At 40.8% G+C, this 13,266-nt stretch overlaps 1 protein-coding gene across 2 annotated transcripts in view; it reads right to left on the bottom strand.

Moving 5' to 3' along the window:
* Positions 1 to 9,246, bottom strand: part of USP45 (ubiquitin specific peptidase 45) — an 80,334-nt gene extending 71,088 nt beyond the window's left edge. For both annotated transcript variants that reach the window (XM_036766645.1, XM_036766646.1), the window contains exon 1: positions 9,181 to 9,246. The gene's annotated coding sequence lies outside the window, so the exon portion shown is untranslated. The remainder of the gene's footprint in view (positions 1 to 9,180) is intronic.
* Positions 9,247 to 13,266: the final 4,020 nt, after the last annotated feature.

The raw sequence follows: 13,266 nt of genomic DNA, 5'->3' as shown, positions 1-13,266 counted from the left end.
TACAATTCAGAAATGTCTTTATTCTTAATCGTCCTGATTTCCAGTCAAGATGAGTGGAGAACAGCCTAATGTATATATGTACATTCCAGATAAAATAAAACTGAGCACTAGACCAAATATAGATGAAGAAATAAACAAAATACACCATAATAAATGCTTTCACCCAGTTCAGTGTTGGCAAAAGGGGACACCTAGGACTTCAGTCAACTAAAGAAGAGGTCCAGTCAGAAGAGGCTGGGAAGCAAGCTCATTGCTGGGAGGCCTTCCAGCTTCAATTTCAGCTCAGACAGACTCTAAATGCTCCAGCCAGGAAGCTCCACTGCAGAGGACAGTGAGTAGGAAGAGAGTATAGTACACTACCTAAAAGCCCTAGGGCTGTCAGACTTCAGTAAAGTTCTGACCCTCAGCCTGAACTTGGGACTCTCAAAAGTTTGTAGCATGCTGATATGAGTTGCCCTGATGACCCTGAAGAGCTTAGCACAATTTCAGAAAGATACAGGTGAGCCTGGCACCCGCCAGCACTTTCTGCTGATAGGCAGCAACAAAGATCATCAGGACCAAAGGGCCCAGTATTCCATTGACTTGTACAGGCACAGCTAGAGACAAGAAGTTACAATTCAGGACACAAAGCTGGAATTATAACTATGCAGAAGATACCAACAATCAAAAAATTTTATCTAACTTGGAATATCCGGAACATAAGCCTAATAAGAAAGAATAACTCCACAGCCACTATGAAGAGAACCTCAGAACTATATTTCAAAATCATAAATGAAAATAGCCTAGACCTATTATAAATAAAAATGTAAAAAATCCACCAGTAACCTCCTGAAAGAAATCTCAAAATTAAAATTCCCAAAATCCAGAGTTTTCAGGTCAAAGAAAAAAATACAGAAAGAGTTCAAATACTAAGGAACCACAGCACAGTCAGAGTCACAAAAGATTTGACAGCTACCAAGTAAAGACCACAGATTTTGGAATGTGATCATACAAAGGGGGAAAAAGGCTTACCCAGAACAATTGAGTATAATTCTACAGAGGGGAAAAAAAAATGACTTTAACGACATAGAGGATTTCTTGTGGTTGTGGTTTGTCCTTCATTCTCAAAGAAGATCATGACATCAGGGAGATGATGGCATGACTTGCAATAGACTTCGATTTGAGTGAGGGAAGGCTGTGCAAAGTCACCAGCCTTCCTTTTTTCTCCAGAGCCATCTAGGTCCAGTGGCCAGATATTGATCAGAATGACTGGAGATGGCCCAGAGAGGATTTCTAAACATTTCTGAAGAAAAAACCAGAGCTGAACAGAAGCTTAGAAGTGCAAACAGTAGTTAAGAGAAACCACAGAAAGAAAAATACATTAGAGTAGACATTCTAATAAGGAGAGAAGAAACAAGTGTCCCCTCAGTACCCTAAGGTCTTCAAGAATCTTAAAGGGACTTAAATAAGAGGGCCTGTGAGTGGTTTCATTCTGTCTTGAAAGTAGGTTTCTGAGCAATAACACTGAGTTGTTTCTATTAAGACAGTAAATGGACTTTTAGCCCATGCAACAAATTCCCTAGAAACTAGAATGGTGCAGATAGAAGCCAATGACTCCACGAAACAAGAATTATTAAAAATAAAGTCAAAAGACTTTCAAAAGAAGAAAATGTAACATACTGTATAGTAAAAACAAAAACATAAAACAAAACATAAAACTGACCTAATAAGCAGATCAAGGAGAAAATATTTAAGAATCATTGGAGGCCGTGACCAAAACAAGAGCTTAGACATTACATTTTAAGAAGTCTTATGTCTTAGACCCTGAAAACAGTGTAGAAACAAAAAAGATTCACCTCCTGAAAGAAACTCCCAAATCAAAACTCTCAGGAACATCAGAGCCAAAATCCAGAATTTCAAGGTCAAAGAAAAAAATACTGCAAGTAGCCATAAAGAATTAATTCAAGCACCAAAGAGCCACACACAGTCAGGATCACAGAAAACTTAGCAGCCTCCACTATGAAAGAGCGAGCTTAGAACACAATATTCCAAAAGGCAGAGGAAAAAGACTTATAGGTGAGAATAATTTACTCAGCAAAACTTAGTATAATATTAGAGGGGCAAAATGGACCTTTAATGAAACAGAGGATTCCATGCATTCCAGAAGACCAGAGCTGTGTAGAAACTTTGACATTAAAACACATAAAGAGAAACATGAAAAGGTAAATAGCAATGAACAATGTTAAAGGACTAAAGGATAAACTGCTTATATTCAAATATAGGGAGATGATTATGAGTCACTTCTAAATCCTATTATCAGGGGTCATAAAGTGTAACTAAACAAGGTTTGGGGGAGCACTGGCCCTGGAGTCAGGAGGACCTGAGTTCAAATCCGACCTCAGATACCTGACACATGTACTAGCTGTGTGACCTTGGGCAAGTCACTTAACCCCAATTGCCCTGCCCCCCCCCCCCAAAAAGGTTTGGGAGTGGTTCAGTTATATCTTTATGATCTTTAGGGGGAAAGAAGAATACAATAGGAGGGAGGAAAGGAAGGTTATCTCACATAATCTATCTCACATAATCAGAGTGTACAAGCAGACATCTATACAAAGAGGAGGAGATATGGGGGGGGGGGGGGGCGGTGGCTGACATTTAAACCTCACTCTCACCTGAACTCATTACAGGAGAGAAGAATAGAAAATGCATAAAGAGTTGGGTAGAGAAATACATTTTATTGAATGGAGAAATAGGAGGGAAAGAGAAAGGGGAATTAAGAGGAAGGGTAAATTAAAGGAGGGATTTTTCCTAAGCAAACAAACTCTAAGGCACTGAACAAAAAAATTTATAGCTCTTTTTGAGGCAAAGAATGGAAATTCAGAAGGGTGCTCATAAATGGGAATGGAGGGACAAGTTATGGTATATAAATATGATGGGATAGTATTCTGCTCTAAGAGTGGTGTCAAACTCAAAAAGAAACTCATCCCTCATACTGACTTACAACCAACACTTGATTTTCCAACATGTCATGCTGGCTCTCGCATTGTCCTCTAATATAGAAAGGGTCTCATGCTTTTTAGTTGTATGGAATTGTTTTATCTCTATCATTAAAAGTTTTGACTATTTTGTTCTTTTGTGCTGTGTGCTTTTTTACAATTTACTGTCTTCTCCCTCACTATCAAGAACGTCTTTTCTTACTGCTGTCAGTGTGTCTCCATCTTACTGCACTTCGCCTACCCTTTTAATGTGCTACTTTTAATCTGAGGGCTAAGAGACCAGATAACTGAGCTTGTTACAACTGTCTTGAAAGTAGTTTTCTGAACAAGGGCTACTGGGTTGCTTCTATTAAGATCATGGATTTAGTAATCTCTATTTTTGCTATTCAAAAGCATAAATTTCAGGTTTCTGAGTTTTTAAGCAACATTCTAGATAGCTGAAACTACTACTACTAAGTGCTTCCCTTGTTAACACTTCAACAATTTTCTTCAATCTTTCCTTGTCATCTTCCCATTAACACTTGTTTATGGAACTGCCAGGAAGCCAGTATCACTGGATTCAAGAGTACATGGTGGGGGAGTAAGATATAAGACTGGAAAGGTAGAAGGTAGGAGGGAGCTACCCTCCTAAGCCAAACAGAGAGCATTTTGTATTTGATCCCAGAGGCAACAGGGAGCCACTGGAATTTAATGAGTAGCAGGGGCGAAATAGCCAGACCTGTACTTTAGGAAAATCACTTTGGTGGTGGAAAGGAGGATGGATTGGAGTAGAGAAAGAGATAGCCTCACTCGAAGGTTACTGCAATAGTCCAGGCATGTGGTGATGAGGGCCAGCACCATTGTGATGATAGGATCAAGGCAGGAGAGAGGAAGCAGTACCTCCTGAAAGAGGTGAGAGATAGTGAAATAATAACTAGGTTGTGAGAGCCTGTGGGACTAGAAGGATGGTGATGCCCTCTATAATAACAGAGAAGGTAGGAGGGGGAAGGGTTTAGGGAGAAAGATAATAAATTCTGTTTTGGACATACTGAGTTTAAGATGTTTGAAAGGCAGCTGGAGATGTAAGCTGGAGGTCAGGCAAGATAGGTAGATTTGAGAATCATCAGCATAAAGATGATAATTAAATTCATGGGAGCCGCTGAATCACTGAAGTATAGAAGATGACACAGAATAGAATCCTGTGGGATACCTACTGTTAGAGGGTGTGATGTGGATGAGGATCCAGAAAAGGAGACAGAGGAGTGGTCAGATAGGGGAGAGAGCGGTGTCCCAAAACCAAGAAAGTATCATGAAGAAATGAGTGACCAATAGTGTCAAAGTCTACAGAAAGATCTAGAAGAATGAGAAAGGGCCTGAGGAAGGGCCATTGGATTTAGCAATTAAGAAATCACTGGATGGGCAGCTGATACAGCTGATAGAGCACTGCCCCTAGAATTAGGAGGATCTGAATTCAAAGTCTACAGAGAAATCTAGATTGAGAAAGGGCCACTGGATCTGGAAATTAAGAAATCACTGAAAGGGCAGCTAGATGAAGCAGTGGATAGAGCACTGGCTGTGGAGTCAGGAGGACCTAAGTTCAAATCCAATCTCAGACACTTACTAGTTGTGTGTGACCCTGGGCAAGTCACTGCTTGCCTTCCAAAAAAGGGAGGAGGGATCACTGGTAATGCTGGAGAGAACAGCTTCAGTAAAATGATAAGGCTGGAAAATGGATTGTAAGGGGTTAAAAGGAGAGGAAGAGGAGACAAATCAAGGCACCAATTGTAGATAACCTTTTCAAGGAGTTTAGCTACAAAGGGTAGAAGAGATACGGGATGGTAGTTATTGGTGATGGAAGAATCAAGTGAAGAATTTTTTCAGAATAGGGAGATATCCGTATATTTGTAGGCAGTAGGTTAGCAGCCAAGGGACAGGAAGAGATTGAAAATAAGTGACAGAATGGGGATGATAGAAGCACAAATCTGTTAGAGGCATTCAGATGGAATGAGATCTCTCAGGAAGGCAGAGGGGTTAGCCTCAGTAAGAGTAAGACTACCTCTTCATATGACACAAGGGTGAAGAAGAGAGTGGCAGAAAGCACGAGTGATACAAGATTAGGAATAAAGAAGAGGAAGCTCAGGGAGGATGGTCAAGGTTCTCACCTGAGAGAGTGGGGGAAGGAGGAGCCATGCAAGGTTTAAGGAAGAATGAAAAGGATTAGAAGAGTAAAGTAGAGAGTTAAGAGAGAGAAGCAGAGAGGGCCCACCTTGAGGTTTCATAACATAAATTTGTAATGGAGCCAGTCAGAACAATAGTGTGATTTTTTCCACCTTCATCCAGCAGCATGTGTGTAGGAGAGAAGGCAGTGGATGATGTGAGCAATCTGAGGATAAAGTTTGGCAGAGAACAATTGGCAATATGATTATGAGGCTGGAGACTCAAGAGGAGAGTGTAGTGTTGAATTGGTTCACTAAGAGGTCAAGACGGGGAAAAGAAGACACTGGCTAGTGAAGGGGTAATGGCCTGGGAAAGAACTGAGGTGTACAGAGATAGAAGGCCACGGCGTGAACAAAAAGCAGGGTCCTGTAAAGGAAGGCAGAGAGCTGAGAAGCTAACAAATTATGGTCAGATGAGGGAATTTGGGAATTCTTGAACATGAAGGTGGTACGTTTGTGGATGATGCCAAGTTCAAGATTGTTATGTGAAAGGACATAAAAACATACCTATAAGGTACTAAATAAATGTTATGAAAGGGCCAAGAAAAGAGGAATTATTATTGACTCAGGGAATGTTAGAGGTAAAGATAAGGTATAGAAGAGCTGGGCTCAAGAAAGGCACAAGAAAAGGTACACAGGCAGAACAGCATAGTGAAAGAACAAGGTTGTCTAGTTTGGTTAGAGTATAGCACATACAGACAAGAATCTGAAATCAGCAATCCAAAAACACACTGAAATTAACTCTCTCTGCTCTCTTTCTCTATGTGTGTGCGTCTCATTTCCTTCTCTTCCTCTCCCTCTCTGATCCTGCTGCTTGGCATGGCATGCCAAGACTCCCCCCCAAAAAAAAACACTTAAAGCTTATTATTATTATTTTTTAATGTAGCAAGGATGCTGGTATCCACCTCATGGGGCATGATCCTCATTACATTATCACATGGAAATGTACATATTTGAAGGCAGAGAAGAGATCCAGTAGAGACTGAGAAATCCCGGGTGAAAGAGATAGACAATGGTTCTCAAAGGAAAGTCTCAGAACTCTTGGGGTTTCCCAAGACCTTTTCAATCAGTCTGTGAGGCCAAAACTATTTTTATAATAATACTAAGATGTTATCTGCTTGTTAATATACTCCCCTCTTTTCCAAGTATATATGTGTGAGGCTAAATTTTTTTTATATACTTTAAGTAAAACATCACAACAGATCAAATATAGAGATGTTAGATATGAAAATCTAACTATATTCTATTAAGCCAGATACTACACAGATTGGCCAAAATATGCAAAATAATGCTACTATTCTCATTTTTGTTTTGGAAAATATAGCTATTTTTCCACAAAAATGTTATGTTAACATATAATAGGCTTATGAGTGTTATTTTAAATGGATTATAAAACCAAAAAAATCCTTCAAGACAAAGCAGAAGAACAAAGGCTCAGAGACCACTACCACCTCCAAGGATGAGAGATCTCTGCCCTACTCCACTCATGTTTGTCTTTTGCAGTGCGTGCTAGGGGGCAACGCCCTTCTTGCCTTCCTCTATTTCCTGTTTCTGGGCAAATTGGCATTAAATAAAAATCTCTTTACAAAGAGGTCTTCAGAAAGGTCCACTTACCAAAAGTGAGAACTGTCTGTATACAGTGTTCAACAAGCATAAGTCCAAGACACCATGCTAAAAAACATTCCCATCTTGCAAGGAGTTCATATTCTTCTAGAAGGATTCAGTATTTACCGGTTTTTTTTTTTCCCAGAGGAGGGAAGGCAGGGCAACTGGGGTTAAGTGACTTGCCCAAGGCCACACAGCTACTGTGTGTCAAGTGTCTGAGGCTGAATTTGAACTCAGGTCCTCCTGACTCTAGAGCTGGTGCTCTACTCACTGCGCCACCTAGTTGCCCCCCAGTATTTACAGTTAATACAATGTAATTTGTGAGAAAATTCACTAACAACTAGGAAGATCAAGATTAATTCCTCAGAAGAGTTTAAGATTCTAAGAGGCAAGAGCATTTAGTCATGAGGGATAGTCCTTGGAAGAGAGTATTCTAAGGTAAGACTAAAAAGGCAGGACATTCAGTAAAGTACCAGAATCCCAAGCTTAAGCATTAGGATTTAAAGAAGCAATGTGGTACACAGGGAAGATTGCTGGATTTAGAGACAGATGACCTGAGCATTTACTACCTGGGTAAGTGACTTTACCAGTCTAGGTCTCAGTAAAATTGAAGGGATTGGTCTGGATAGCATCTAAAATCCCTTCTAGCTTCAAATTATGATCCCATGAAAAAGGTGAGTAGAAAGGGAGTCACTAAAGAGAGTCCCATGATGAGTTCTATGCATAAGAAAGATTAATCTGGTAGTGATGTGAAAGAGGATTTTTTTGGGGGGGCGGGGAGGGGACTGGGTAGAAAGACTTGTTAGAATGAAATAGCAAAAGACAATCGTTAATAATATATTATATGAGAATGCTACCAGTGGGAATAGGCTATAGATTCCAAGATAGGTCAGTGGTAGAACTAAAATGAATGGGGAGAAAGGAGAAAAACGGGAAATTAAGGAGTTTCCAAAACTGAATTGTCAAGTACCAGTGGTGCAAACAAAAGTTTAGTCAGAGGTTTTGTGGAAAAGTTAATAATTCTGTTTCAAATATATTGTGTTTGGAGAACCCACAGGGCATTCAGGCGATAATGTCTTGCAGGTTAACAGAACATACAGTTCTGAAGCTCAGCGGACAGATATGGGTGGATAGAGATTTTCAGAGTCCTTTCTATAGAGGTAATAGTTGAAAAAGATGGAATAATACAACAGAGAAAGAGAAGAGCGCTGATGACAGCACCATGAAGAACACCAAAATTAGGAGGCTGATAAGAATTAGACACTCCGGCATTTTATTTGCAAGAGGATCCAAGCATCTGAGAATAAGTGTGCTGCTGAAATTTAAATAGACCATGTAGAATTATTTCTCCCCTACAATCTTCCAGTTAAGCAATGTGAACAAACATAAAAATTTCAACCAGTCACCCAATTTATTTATTCAGAAAAAGCTTGATTCCCACATAGCTTTTCTTTTCCCCCCAGTTTGCCCTTTAGGTTAAACACTTAGGAAATTCCCATCGAATTTTTAGTAAAGTTCCAAATACTGAACACATGCATTCTGTTAGTTTTTACCTATAATTTCTCTCCCTGAATTTTTTACTTAGTTTTTACCTTTAACTTCCTTATCTATATTTTCCCCAAAAGACAACAGATTCTCAGGTTCCACACCAACAAGTAAAAAAAAGTGAGCCTGTGCAGACTGATTGCTTACACGTGCTTCTTAAAAGAGGTCATAAAAAGCAAAACTAAAAGACACTTGTAACATGAGTCTTTCACTATGACAAGGGGGTTCTTAACATTTTTATGTCACGCATCTCTCTGACATTCTGATGTAGTCTTAATACGACCGTAGTTTGTAGTTTACGTTCGTAGAAGGAAAAGCTACATTTCAATTAGAGACTAATGAAAACACATATTTTTTTTAATACAAGTTCAAAGAGTCCCTTAAATCTTTCCATGGACGCCTCTCAGGAGCCCAGGATAAGGAATCTTTGCTCTATATATTTTGTAGGAAGCCATCAAAGGAACTCTGGCAGCTCCAAGCCCGCCCGCCCCGGACCCCGAGCAGAGCGCCCCCCTCGGAGGTTTGGGTTCAATGAATGGCCCGCGGCCTCTTCCTAGGCAAGCCGGGAGCAGGGCTGGCGGCGGAGGCCTCGTCTCCCATCCCCATGGGCGGCGCGGTCCTGCCTAGTCCGGTGGCCGCGCCAACGTCTTTGGACCGCGACCCCGGAGCAGTCGGAGCCTGGTAGGTACCGGCCGGGCCTGGGGCCCTCTCTCCCCAGCTCGGGGTCAGGCCTCAGGGCCCGCCGTGCCCTATTTCTTTCGCCTGGGCTGCTGCACCACCCCCAGATGAGGCCAACTAGAGACCGGGAAAGTGTCGGGCGTCCGAAACATGGACACTCTACGACCGCCTAACGAACTTACCAGAGCCGGCTGAGCCCGCTACAGCTGAGCCCTTCAAGCCGCCGCTGCCTCCTCGAAACACGAGACCGGGACGACGTCGACGTCGCCACGCCGGGGCTGGATTGGACAGGAGCGGGGGCGGGGCGAGGAAGGGGAGGAGATACTGCTTGCCCCGCCCCTGCACCCTCCAATCCCGTGGGATTTTGTTTCCTTGGGAAGGTGAATCTCTCTGGGCTCTTGGGGACCCTATGGAAGCCGAGGAGGGAAGCGTTCCTTCAGCACAGGAGAACGGAACCTTTACTGAATCGCATTAATCTTCCTGGTGGATGGAGCAGTTTATTTTACAGTCTGCCTCTGGCCTACTTCTCCAGGGTCCCTTTTTCACCTCTCCCCTTCTTGCTTTCTATAGTCCCGCCAAACTGGAGTAGATTATTCTGGGAACTTGGCATTCCATCTCCAGCCTCTGTACCTTTACCCAGGCTGTTGTTGATCCCCATACTTGGAACATACTTGAAGAGGAAGAGGAGAGAGGGAAGGAGGGAGGGGGAAACTTGTATATATACATACTGTCAATCCTTTCAGATTATTTGAACCCCAATAATATCTAAAGCCTCCAAACTGCTTTTGCTCTGTTCTAAAAATCCCCTTTTCCTGCTTCAGCAACTTCAAAGACTAGGAGTATCTTTATTGTCTGTGGTGACAGAAAGTCTGCAGCCAGAGCTGTGGGCTAGAGACATTTCCATCTCTAAGTGACCCTACCTTGTCAATTGCCTTGTTTACCTAAGAACTTCCTTTCTTTGATATGGAGATCATAAACTGCAGCTGAGGTTCCTTACTTAAACACTTGTCTGTCTTCCTCCAGTCAATCAGATTCCATGATCATGTTCCACTAGCTTCAAGGGAATAAAGCTATACGAATTTTTGTATCACCTAGCCTGTTGTCTCCTTTAACCAAACTTCTCTAGGTCGACAGTTATGGTGCCGTGGACTTTGGATGGAATTGATGGAACCGGGAGAAAGAACTGCAGCCCAACCTTGCCAATGCTTCAGGCGCCTTAGGATTCATTTTTCCTGGAATTTTGGCCTTGACAAGGTCAGGGTACGTTCTCCCTATTCCCAGCTTCCAAAAAAGGACTCCCACTAGTTTGAAGTCCGAAAATTCCCTTTAAGCTAGCTTTGAGGGCAGGGACCAATAAATCGCTTTGGATTAATTTGGTTCCCTTTGTAAATCGATCTTTGAAAATGAGTTGGGAATGTTTTTCACCTTGGGTTTGCTGAGATGACTGAGCGAGAACAAAAGGCAGAAACCTCTTCCCTTAAGGCTTGCAAAGCTGTTTTCCTCATCTCCCCAGTATTGGCTAATTCCCTCCACCTCACTGTCCCCTCTTTTCCAACAGCTCCAGCCTAGGTGTCCTCTACTCTTTCTGCCCTATTCCTCGTCTCCTTCCTGCCTCTGTTCCCTTAAAGGATTTGATTTGGAGGATAAATGCACTCTGTCCTTACTCCTCACCTTTCCCTTACCTGCCCTAGCCCTAAGGAGGATGGATAACTTTGTTGTGCTGCCGTTGCCTCCTCCATCTCCCCCTTTGTCTCCCCTTCCCAAGGGCTCTATTTTTGAGAAGGACAACTACACTCTGGATATAGGATATGGAGAGTCAGAAAAATCAGGAATACCAAGGCTTCCCCAAAGACCATAGGGGTGCTAATAGCCAATTCATGAAAGCCTCTGATTCCCTCTCTTTGTCGTTAAACTATGAGCTCAGTTTGTTTTGTCCTGTTAATTGTCAGTTTGTCTGTTAGTATGTGTGCGAGTGTGTGTGTGCTGTGAAACGAGTCTATTACTTTGTAAAATTTGAAATACAGGCAGCCAGAGATTTCAAAGGCTGCAGCTAGGGAAACAAAGACTCTTTTCCTTGTAATTTCTGGTCTGGTCAACCTGGAATTACAGTGGACATAGAGCTGAAACATTTTAGCAGATTCTGGGATTTAATCATTAAAAAGTTTGGAAACTGATAAGTGGGAATTTTGGGAGAGAGAACTCCTGAGACTATAGATCACTCCAGGAACTCTCACTCATGCTAAAACACCTCCTCCCAATCCTGATCACTCATTCCCCACTCCCTCCCCAGAGTTAAGAGGGTGTCTTCATGTGGGAATTTTAAACAGCTGTAAGGGTTCTTGTTAATCTCTCATCCCCAAATCAGATTATGAGACCGAGAATGTTGGAGAATTGTAGAGAAAACTTAAGTCACTCTTCCCCACCTGGCAAAAGGAGAGGAGGCTCAGAAATTCGCAGGCTGGCAGTAGCTTTGTGCCCCTGGGCACTTTGTAACCCATCCGTTTTGGCAAAGCTTGAAAATGTCACCCAGGTCCTATACATTCCACCCACTCTGTCCCCAGCAGCTGCAAACCGCCCTAGGCTCAGTAATTTCTGCAGTTGTGGGGGAAAGGTGAGGTAGATGGATTGGAACCGTGGTTAGCATTTCCTAAGCTCTGTCTCCAAAAATTGTCTTCACTGAGAAACCAGCCTCTGCTCTCTGCTCTAGGTAAACTTCATACTTCTCTGTCCCAGTTACAAAACTGTATTCTATTTCTGTTTGACCCATTTCCTGACTTGTAAAGGGAAAATAATAATGGTGGTTGTTATGGGATCAAAATGATATAATGATTCTAAAAAGCTTAACATAACTTCTGGTATATGTAAGACACAACATTATTATTATTATCTCTCTCTAATTTAATGTAATTGTTAACTTTTGAAGTGGTTTTTGAACATGGAAAGTAATAAGTTGAATAATTTCTACATGTGATAATCTGGAAATGCAATTGATGTCATCTGAAGCTTATTGTTTCTGTATTTCTAAAATTATATTTCTAAAATTCTCTTAGATTGTGAAGTTTGAGAAGACCATTATGTGATAGAAATGACATAGCAATTTAATATGATTTTGATATATGTGAATTGGGTTCTTTTAAAGGATGTGATGAAAATTTGCCTTATTTAAAAGGAAGTTCAGTTAGAATTGTTTTTTGCTATAAATCAAGTATTTATACAAAGGCCTTGTTGGGTCCTCTTGTAACTTCTGCCAATTCAGGATACATTGTAAACTGTTCAAAAAAATGTGATTTTATAGATAATAATCTTTTACAATGCTAGGAGTATTGGGTCTTAGAAATTAAAATGTTACCACTATTGATTATGAATCCAGATTTGATTTGCTCATCCAACTAAGTTATGGTCACCTGATTGATTGATTGATTCATTTCAAGTTGTAAATCCATGATAATTGCTTGTGGTGTGGTTATATTTCTAAATTTTCTTGTATTGTGCAATTTGGTTAACATTGCATTACCTATGTTAGAAAAACAATTCCTCTTATTATCTAGATGTTGTTAGATTAAGAATTATACTTAATTAAGAAATTGAGGTTGTTAACTGAAACAAGGACTGTTGGCACCATCTAGTCATGAATTCTTATCAGTCTTGCGTAAAGTGTTCTGTATAGAGGAATTCCTATGGAGAAAGTTTTTAAAGTTCTGGTAAACTTCGTTATTGCGATAAGGCTAATTTAATTGGGTATGTAATTTATAGAAACTAAGTGTTCTCCCCATTACAACACATTTTTGACTAAGAAACTTTGTGATATACAGAAATTCTGTAATAACAAGGAATTTAGTTGTCATAATACTTTGGGAATAAGTGTATTTTACATCAACTTAGTTTTAATGAATTCCAGTGTTTAAAGGTCTTTGCTTTAAGGAGTGAGTATTCCTCTTAACATCAGGATAAAATATTAAACCGTTTTTAAAGAAGGGAAAATACTTTTAGAAAAGGATGTTTTGAAAAGAAATCTCTTGTGCAATTTTTAGGAGGCCTACTCTGAATTTGTAATCATTTCATGGCCTAAGCAAGAGTTAAAATTAGTGTTTGAACTTATCATATGTAAAAGATCCAATTCCTGAAGTGTCCCTTTCCTCTAGAATGATTGGGGGAAAAAAAGGTTGAGAAACAAAGATATGTATCTATTCAGTAGTGAGATCGGAAGTCAGGAACCTCTTTTGTTTAAGGCAGATAAGCAGGTTTAGGGACAAATGGGAGCTATCCTC

This window comes from Trichosurus vulpecula, chromosome 7 (genome assembly GCF_011100635.1).
Source record: "Trichosurus vulpecula isolate mTriVul1 chromosome 7, mTriVul1.pri, whole genome shotgun sequence".
Lineage (NCBI taxonomy): Eukaryota > Metazoa > Chordata > Mammalia > Diprotodontia > Phalangeridae > Trichosurus > Trichosurus vulpecula.
Note: the sequence above shows the minus strand (reverse complement) of the source record. Positions and strands in the feature narration are given on the sequence as shown.